Source organism: Mus pahari, chromosome 2, assembly GCF_900095145.1.
Source record: "Mus pahari chromosome 2, PAHARI_EIJ_v1.1, whole genome shotgun sequence".
Lineage (NCBI taxonomy): Eukaryota > Metazoa > Chordata > Mammalia > Rodentia > Muridae > Mus > Mus pahari.
Window position 1 is genome coordinate 126,273,937 of NC_034591.1, and position 9,447 is coordinate 126,283,383.

The 9,447-nt window shown below is 37.9% G+C and overlaps 1 pseudogene; it reads left to right on the forward strand.

The window, feature by feature from the left end:
• Positions 1–4,984, forward strand: part of LOC110316887 — a 9,276-nt pseudogene extending 4,292 nt beyond the window's left edge.
• Positions 4,985–9,447: the final 4,463 nt, after the last annotated feature.

A 9,447-nucleotide genomic window follows, 5' to 3' on the forward strand; every position in this document is an offset into this window, starting at 1 on the left:
CCTAATTAACAAAATCAGAAATGAAAAGGGAGATGTAACAACAGATCCTGAGGAAATCCAAAGCATCATCAGGTCCTTCTACAAAAGGCTATACTCAACAAAACTGGAAAACCTGGATGAAATGGACAAATTTCTAGACAGATACCAAATAGCAAAGTTTAATCAGGATCAGATTAACCTAAACAGTCCTATATCACCTAAAGAAATAGAAGCAGTCATTAATAGTCTCCTAACCAAAACAAAACCAAGGACCAGATAGGTTTTGTGAAGAATTCTATCAGACCTTCAAAGAAGACCTAATTCCAGTTCTTCTCAAACGATTCCACAAAATAGAAACAGAAGGTATTCTATCCAATTCATTCTACGAAGCCACAATTACTCTGATACCTAAACCAAATAAAGACCCAACAAAGATAGAGACTAATATTCATTATATATTCATTATATATATCAATAAGACAGACTCCAGAAAACCAAATAACCCCATTAAAAAATGCAGTACAGAACTAAACAAAGAATTCTCAACTGAGGAATATCGAATGGCTGAGAAACACCTCAAAAAATGTTCAATGTCCTTAATCATCAGGGAAATGCAAATCAAAACAACCTTGAGATTCCACCTCACAGCAGTCAGAATGGCTAAGATCAAAAATTCAGGTGACAGTAGATGCTGGTGAGCATGTGGAGAAAGAGGAATATTCTTCCATTGTTGGTGGAACTGCAAGCTTGTAAAACCACTCTGGAAATCATTCTGGCGGTTCCTCAGAAAATTGGATATAATACTACTCTAGCATCCAGCACTACCTCTCCTGAGCATATATCCAGAATATGTTCCAACTGGTAATAAGAATACATGCTCCACAATGTTCATAGCAGATTTATTTATAATAGCCAGAGCTGGTAAGAAACGAGATGTCCCTCAACAGAAGAATGGATACAGAAAATGTGGTACATTTACACAATGGAGTACTACTCAGCTATTAAAAACAACGAATTTATTAAATTCCTCGGTAAATGGATGGATCTGGAGGGTATCATCCTGAGTGAGGTAACCCAATCACAAAAGAACTCACATAATATGCACTCACTGATAAGTGGATATTAGCCCTGAAACTTAGAATACCCAAGATACAATTTGTAAAACACATGAAAATCAAAAAGAAGGAAGACCAAATTTTGGACACTTCGCCCCTTCTTAGAATTGGGAACAAAACTCCCATGGAAGGGGTTACAGAGACAAAGTTTGGAGCTGAGACAAAAGGATGGACCATGTAAAAACTGCCCCACCCAGGGGTTCATCCAATAATCAACAACCAAACGCAGACACTATTGCATACACCAGCAAGATTTTGCTGAAAGGACCCTGATGTAGCTGTCTCTTGTGAGGCTATGCCAGTGCTTGGCAAACACAGAAGTGTACGCTCACAGTCAGCTATTGGATGGATCACAGAGCCCCCAATAGAGGAGCTAGGGAAATTACCCAAGGAGCTGAAGGGGTCTGCAAACCTATAGGTGGAACAATAATATGAACTAACCAGCACCCCCTGAGCTTGTTTCTCTAGCTGCATATGTAGCAGAAGATGGTCTAGTCAGCCATCATTGGGAAGAGAGGCCCCTAAGTCTTACAAACTTTATATGCCCCAGTACAGGGGAACACCAGGGCCAAGAAGGGGGAGTGGGTATGTAGGCTAGCAGGGGGAGGGTATAGGGAACTTTGAGGATATTATTTAAAATGTAAATGAAGTAAATACCTAATAAAAATTGGAAAAAAAGAGAAAAAAGTTTGCCCTTTAGTGCCTGAGCTCTGCAGAGATTGTAACTCATTATTTTCTAGAGAAACCCCACTTGAAACTCTGTTTCATAAGTAACTTTCAAAAGTGATTAGCTGCTGAGTCAAATTGGAGTAGCTCATTTATTTATTTACTCTTTCCAGTCACTAAGAAACTAGGCTTCACTGTCAAGAAAACCATAAGCATTATATCCTGAACAAGAGTGCAAGTTAAATATTTAGATAATTATACTTCATAGTTCTAAAAGCATGGTAATCTAACTTTATCTCCAGGCCTAGTTAATCACAGGGCACATGAAGTTATATAAGTTGTTATGTTTTATCATATTTAATTATGAATCATGCAAAGTCTAAATTAATATAGTATTTTATTAAATATTTAAATATAGCATAAATAATGAAGGGCTTTGCTACAGCATTTCATATAGACAACATTATGTTCATTTTTTTCTATTTTATCTTCTTCCCTTTCAACTTTCCCATGTATAATATCTAAAAACAATTTATACCAAACTTGGAAAGCTGTACAAGAAATTTTAATACTGCGTAAATCAGATTTTCTTCTATTTACAAGATGATAGGTACAAACATTTCATTTCAAAAGATGCCTAAATAAAGAACTATAACATTAATTATAATTGAACAATTAAACTGTCATATCTCCAATTTTAATATAAATAGCTTACTTAAGAAATGGATTGTCAGTCATTTTATTCTATTATTATAATCACAGATATAATAAAATATTACATGTAACTTCACATGTGTAAAACACTTTCATTTAATGTGGCATACCTTCGCAGATATAAAACACTTTTCCTTGTCATGTTTTCTTTCTTCAGGGTGGGTTGCCCCTTTTGAATGATAGTAATTTATATTATTTAAATTCTGAAATGCTATAGATGGGAATTCTCAAAGAATTTGTATAAAATAAAGATATTATTTCCACGGATAGAATATAATAGAAACCTGGTCTCTTCTCTGTTTTGCATTTGTGGTGGGAAGGTTGAGCCTGCTCCTGAGCTGGGGTTTTTATTTTTGTAGTGAAACAACATGACTACAAAGAACTTGAGGAGTAAAAGATTTATTTCAGATTGAAACTCATAGGCCACACTACATTACTGAGGGAAGTTAAAGCAGAACAAGTTAGAACCATGAAGACAGGAACCAATACCATAGAAGAAGAGCTCTGCTTTCTGTCTTGTTGCCCATGACTCTCACACCCTGCTTTTGATAGCACAGAGGGCCTCCTGTTTAGGTGTGGCACCATGTTTGGTAGCAGTATTGGGTTTAGTTCTCCCACATTAATCATTAATTATACTGATTATCTCATAGTCTTGTCACAGACTTCTCTTATTTAGGGACTTCACAATTGTGGTTCCCTTTACTCAGGTAACTCAAACTTGTAGAAACTTGATATAAAAATAACAAGCACAAATTTACCAGGCCTTGTTCCTACTGAATAAACATACATCATTATTACAAATCCAAGTTAATGTTTATAAAAACAATTTCTGTTGCAGTGTTTAGTATGGTAAGACTGAAAATTACAACCAGCATGTTAAAGATATTTTAATAATCTTAAAACATCCTAGTTTTGATTATATTGCCTTTTTGACATATCCTTTAAAGTAAAATAATTAATGAATATAAGCCAGCATAATCTAGGTCCTTAGAGCAATGAAATGACCCAGGATATTTTTACTGTGAGAATACTAGACTAAAAGTTATACCTGAAGAATATTGAAGAAATTGTCTAATATCAGCTGTTTTTTAAAAGATCTGTACATGTTTAATAAATGTGAATTAGCATATAAGACAGAGACCCAACAAAGAAAATCAAAGAGAAACCATCAAAGTGTGTACACCCTCTATTTTTACCGCAGCTGTATTGAGGGAAATTACATTCCTTTTAATTTCCCCAGTGGCAGGCATAAGCCAATGTGTTACCTAGACTATTCTTTCCTATGGTTGCTGAACAAACCTAGAGGTTTGCATATATCAAACTGCACTGTTTCATTGTAGAACCTAAAGGCCTATTAAGTTCCTGGAGTGCAGGGAGTAGCCAGGCCCTTATACCAATACTCACCACTAGCTCTTCCCTGAGGAACTGCTATGTACATTAGAAGGATTTTCTTCCTTAAGTCTGAAAATGTCATCCTTGGACTTCACAACCACCCAAGGGAGATTATTAATGTGACTGTTAGCACTGGTTTTCACTTTTAACTCATCAAAATTAATCTTTCGACAAACTGATGAGGAACATTCAGGAGCAAGTGTTATTTTCTATAGCTTTAGCCAGTGTCATGCTTTCTACTCTCAAGTTAATAGTGTAATTTCCAAAAGATAGCATCCCAGTATCTTTTGTATTTTGTTTGAAGACAGCTTAGACTGGCCTACAGCTTTATATCCTTTTGCCTGGGCATCCCAAGTACTTAGGACTCCATGTACATGCTTTCACTCCTGGATTCCTGGCCTTCCTATATACTTTCTGCCTCACTGTCTGCTCATCATGATTTTGAGGACACTAGCAGATTCACAAGTCTGACCCTGACCACAGGGCTTGTCTCAGTTTCCACAGCCTACCATAAAGGTTATGGTGCAGGTTAACACCTGAACTGGCATCACGGTCATTGGAAAGCAAATACGTGACATTGCAAGGGGATCTTTGTGTTACTGGGTGTTCCTATGGATGATTTACAGAAGGAACTGGAGCTCATGGTTCAAAGATTTTAAATCTGTGTATGTTTGAGGATTAGAGTGGGAAACACTGGTCCAGAATCTTGATGGATAAGTAGGAGGAGGTACTGTGCGTCAGCTACTTCATCCTCCAGTGTTTTGTCAAGGGGAACAAAACCAACTTCCACCTGGTAAGAGCAGGCAGAGAGCTTCTGCAACAGCCTCCTGGAGCAGCTGCACAAGAGCAGGCCACAGCTCATCAGAGATGGCAAGTTGGGTTCCTATACTCAAGTACATGGTCAGAAAGATGGACCTTGACTATAGAATGAGAGTCCCTGCTGCTAGAGCTGCTAATGGTGACTAAAAGCATCTGTCAAAGCTAGAGAAACAGCAGCAGAGAAAAAACCAGTCAAGGGCCCTTCTAAGTCAAGCAAAGAATAAAATGAACTCTGAGAAACAGACCACAGCTTCAACAGCAGGTCAGAGGGTAATGTGACTTCTGAGCTTGAGCTGTAGGTACAGGATTGAGAGCTCAGTGAATTACCAATGGGCAGAAATGGATCCTGAAAAATTCAAGCCCCTACACTACTTTAAGAATTTGGGACTCATTTACATTTCAAATGCTATCCTGAAAGTCCCCTATACCCTCCACCTGCCTTGCTCCCCAACCCTCCCACTCCCTCTTCCTGGCCCTGGCATTCCCCCTGTGCTGGGGCATATAATCTTAGCATTTGAAAAGTAAATGAAGAAAATATCTAATAAAAATGTTTTTTAAAAAAAGAATTTGGGACTCACGTATGAAAAGAAAATCTGAAATAAGACATCAGTGGACCTGAACTCCCCTGCAGAAAATCACCAAGGGAAGATTCTAATTTCTGTATTGCTGTAGTCCAGTGGGGTTGTGGGTGTTATGGAATGGGGAATGTTCATGGGTGGCACACACCCCTGCCTTCACTATGGAGAGGGATGTATTGGTTTACTGGCTTCCTATCATATGTTGGCTTTTTTTGGGAACTGGTCAGCCCAATGCCATCTGCTCTCAATTCTATCACAGTGTATTCTGTATTCTGCCATCAGTCCCCAGTGCATCCCTGCTGTCCATGAGGTCTCCATCACTGAATCACAAGACAGGGCTGATGTTAGGCAATCAGCAATAACAGAGTATAAGTCTTTGCATCTTGTAACTGTTATTTTTTTTTTCTAAAGTAAAACCTTAAAACTGTGATTTGGGGTAAAAGAAATATCACTTAAATTATGCAGAATAGGTTTGCTGTAATCTGAAATTGTAAACACTGACTGCTTCTGGTCATTACCATCCTGATAACTTAGTCATTTTATTTTTAAAATATTTTTAAATATTGCACAACCAAAATATAAGTCTTGTATTTTATCCCCTTCTTTTAAAAGTGGCTTTCCACTAGTTTTCCCTTAGGTGATCATTTTTCTAGAGGCAGAAACTGTGACAGATGATCCAATTCCACAAAACCAAAGCGCAGTCACCATTCTCTATTCAATCGAAAGCACAGTCCATCTGTAAAGCTTTCTCATCATGTGTTTCATGTAGAGAAAGAAACTGATATGTTGTAAACACGCAGCAGTTACTTTCCATTTCTTCTTGTTTCTGTAGCAATCAAAGGAGGGAGAGAGTTAAACATTTATTTACTTGTCAAACTGGACAAAATTTTTCAAAGAGAAAAATGATGTGCCTCCTTAAGCAGTTTAGCAATTTTAGCTATCAAAAAGGACAGAAAAAAAAAAAAAGAAATTGATTTCTGTTCAGTCACTTTATTTTATTTTTTTATTCAATGGGTGGGATATTTTTTTTCCTAGACATTTCTCTCTCTTTCAGATGTAAGGGGTGATTTTTAAGAATCATTTTGCAATGTTTCTTGGAAACCTAACATTCTCTAGAAGACAGGCAATTCTCTGCCTGATATATATAAGTGCTGCAACTTCTCCTAGGCATTGAGATAATCGGGATTCTGCTTAAATAATCTTTAATGAAGCAGTCTATTGAGGCCTTCAAGAGCATGCTGATGGGTGACTCAGTGTATAAACTGAATTAGAGACACTGGATATCCAACGTTGTATTTTTTTTAAAATAATTTTTATTTTGTGTTTGTAGGTGTGTGTAGGTGTATGCATGTGTGTGTGAGTGTGTGTGTGTGTGTGTGTGTGTGTGTGTGTGTGTTATGCATGTCATGTGGAGGTCAGAGTATGACTTTTCCATACTGGTTCTTTTGTTCCTCCTTGTTTTGATGTGGGGCAGCTCGTTTTTCTTAATGTATCTGCCCTGCTATTGACTTCCAGCTAGCTAGCCCATGATCTCCAGCCCAATGATTCTCTAGTCACTTGTTGCATATTCCTACTGGAGTTCTGGAACTGCAGATGGATGACATCACTCCTGGATCAAAGGAATAAACCTCAGTTCAGTAAGTGTTCACAGCATCACCTTTACCTGCTGAGCCATCTAGTCAACCATTTGTAGGGTTTTATTTTGTGTTACAAATGTTATAAAATACACAGTATTGGTCAATTATCTCTAGATGGAACAGAGAACAGTGACCTTTTCTTGATTCTATTGACTCCTGTGATACAGTATAAATAAAAAACAAATACAAATTGAAGGCAGAATTCGCTATCTTTCATCTTTCCAAAGGGCTTTCCCAGTGTCATGATATATTTGTCCTTAGAGAAATGTTCCTTTCTGCAGACATTTTGCACTGGTAGGTACTTTGTTGTTTGTGTTTTGATAAAAAACAAAACAAACAAACAAACAAACAAACCCCACCTATGTAACCATGTTGGTCTAGCATTTGCTATGTTGACCAGGCTTGCCTATTTCTGCTTTCTAAGTGCTGAGATTAAACACCTGTTTCACGAAACCAGAGATTTGTGGATATTTTTAACATTCTGTGAATTGAGGGTGAGTGTTATTATCACACATCAGAACTTGTTAATAAGATCTTTTCTTACAGCTCTCCTGTTATCTGCAAACAGGTCAGTTGACAGGATTGGCTTCATCCTCATCACATGGTCTCATCTATTTTCTTTCTCTCTCTTTCCTGCTTACATACAGAATTCAGGACCGGTCTTGTGGGACTGCCTCAATTTCTAGATCACCATGACCCAAAATACCATTTCCAAAATGACTTGAAATAGAATGGCTATTGCCTTTTTTGATTCTGTACAATTCCACATGAAAAACTGCATCATAGTGCAGAGGAAATGGCCAATGTAGTAATGAGTACAAGCATTAGACCCTGGCTCCAAGTTCAATACACAGAATACACATTATCATTGGAACTGTGGGAGAGAAAGAGGTAAGGAGAAAGAGGGAGAGGAGGAGGAGGTAGGAGGAGGAGGAGGAGGAGGAGGAGGAGGAAAAGGAGGAGGAAGACCAAATAGACATGATAGGGCACTCTTATAATTACAGCAGTACAGAGGTAGAACAAGGCAATACCTGTGGACTTGCTGGAAATCCAGACTAGCCAAGCCAGTCCATGTAGAAAACCTGTCTCTCCGGAGGTTAGACATCCACATGTCTGAGCACATAACTCCCATGCATACTCAACCCCTTCGCAAGCTATCATGGACCTATGTCCATTCTTCTTCTGAAGTGCTGAGGATAGCAGGTTGCACAGGTTTTCACTTTAATAGTGTGAGGTTTCTAAGTTAGGAGAAGGCAAACTAGAGTCTACCTTCAAAAGTAAGGCTAAGGATTATTTTCTATATAATCCCTAACCTAAAAGTGGTTTTCACACTTAAGAGATTACTCAAGCAAAATTAAAGGAAAGGAATGGAAATAATTAAATGTACCAGACCCTTTGTGGCCCTAAGGAGCCTGAAAAGTTGCCCTCTTCTCTGCTCTAATGTTCTCAGACTTCTCCTACCCACACAAGCTTTTACAATATAAATAATATGCAAAGTGATCTCCATTGTAACTCTCATTTCAACCCCTCCATTACAAATGTAAGCCTTAGGTTTGGGGTCTATGTCTCCACCATTGTTTTCTAGCTCTCCCTTTAATCTTCACCAACAAAATCACATTCTTCTATGGTATAAATTACGAGGTCTGTGATATGGGCTGTGGGCACTAGAGAGGAGCATGCTTTTGCTTGGGAAAGGAATGAAAGAAATTTAAATAAGATCAATAGTTACATATTCTTTGGTGTTTTACCCCTTTGTTTTTTAAAGAATTATATTTTTATGATTTATGCTATTCATTCATTTTAACCAGAACATATTAATAAACGATTTATGGGTATAGTAAATAAGATAAAGTCCTTTCCCTTGGGTGTTTACCCATTGTTGGTCACAGAAGACCATCAAAGACACACTATCCCAACTTCCTCATACACTATGTAACATGTGCTGGGTCTCAGTGGAGAGATAAGATCTCAAAATGAGTGATATGAGAGGTACTGTGAGACTTCTGTTACATGTTTTATAATCTCTCTGCTTAGAGTTGTAGTAAGAAGCACCCGCAGAAGAAGCAGTTCCTCTTCAAGCTAGGAACAAGAGTTTAAACAAAAGATAGTTCTCTCCTTAATAAAACTATGGCGCCTCAAGATGTCCTGTAACATGAAAAAAGCTTACTTTATGAGGCATCAAGCTGCCCTGTGGGACTTCACCTTACTAGTAACTTGGGGACTGTGGCTTCTACAAAGTGAAGAAGAAAACAGAAACAAACAAACAAATAGAAACCGAAGAGGATGGTGCAGAACACGTGTTTCCATTACCACAAATCTTTAAATCTTTTGTGACACCCCTTAAACTAGAAAGCAACTGTTCCATTTAAAAGTAAAACCCATTGGGTTGTCATTTTTAACCTATAAGAAACATCATTTTCTTCTCTTACAGAATAAATCGCTAACTGGGGAGGTCCTGTAAATAGTAAGAAGACCCTGCAGACTGGGGTCCCGAGAGAGAGAGAGAGAGAGAGAGAGAGAGAGAGAGAGAGAGAGAGAGAGAGAGAG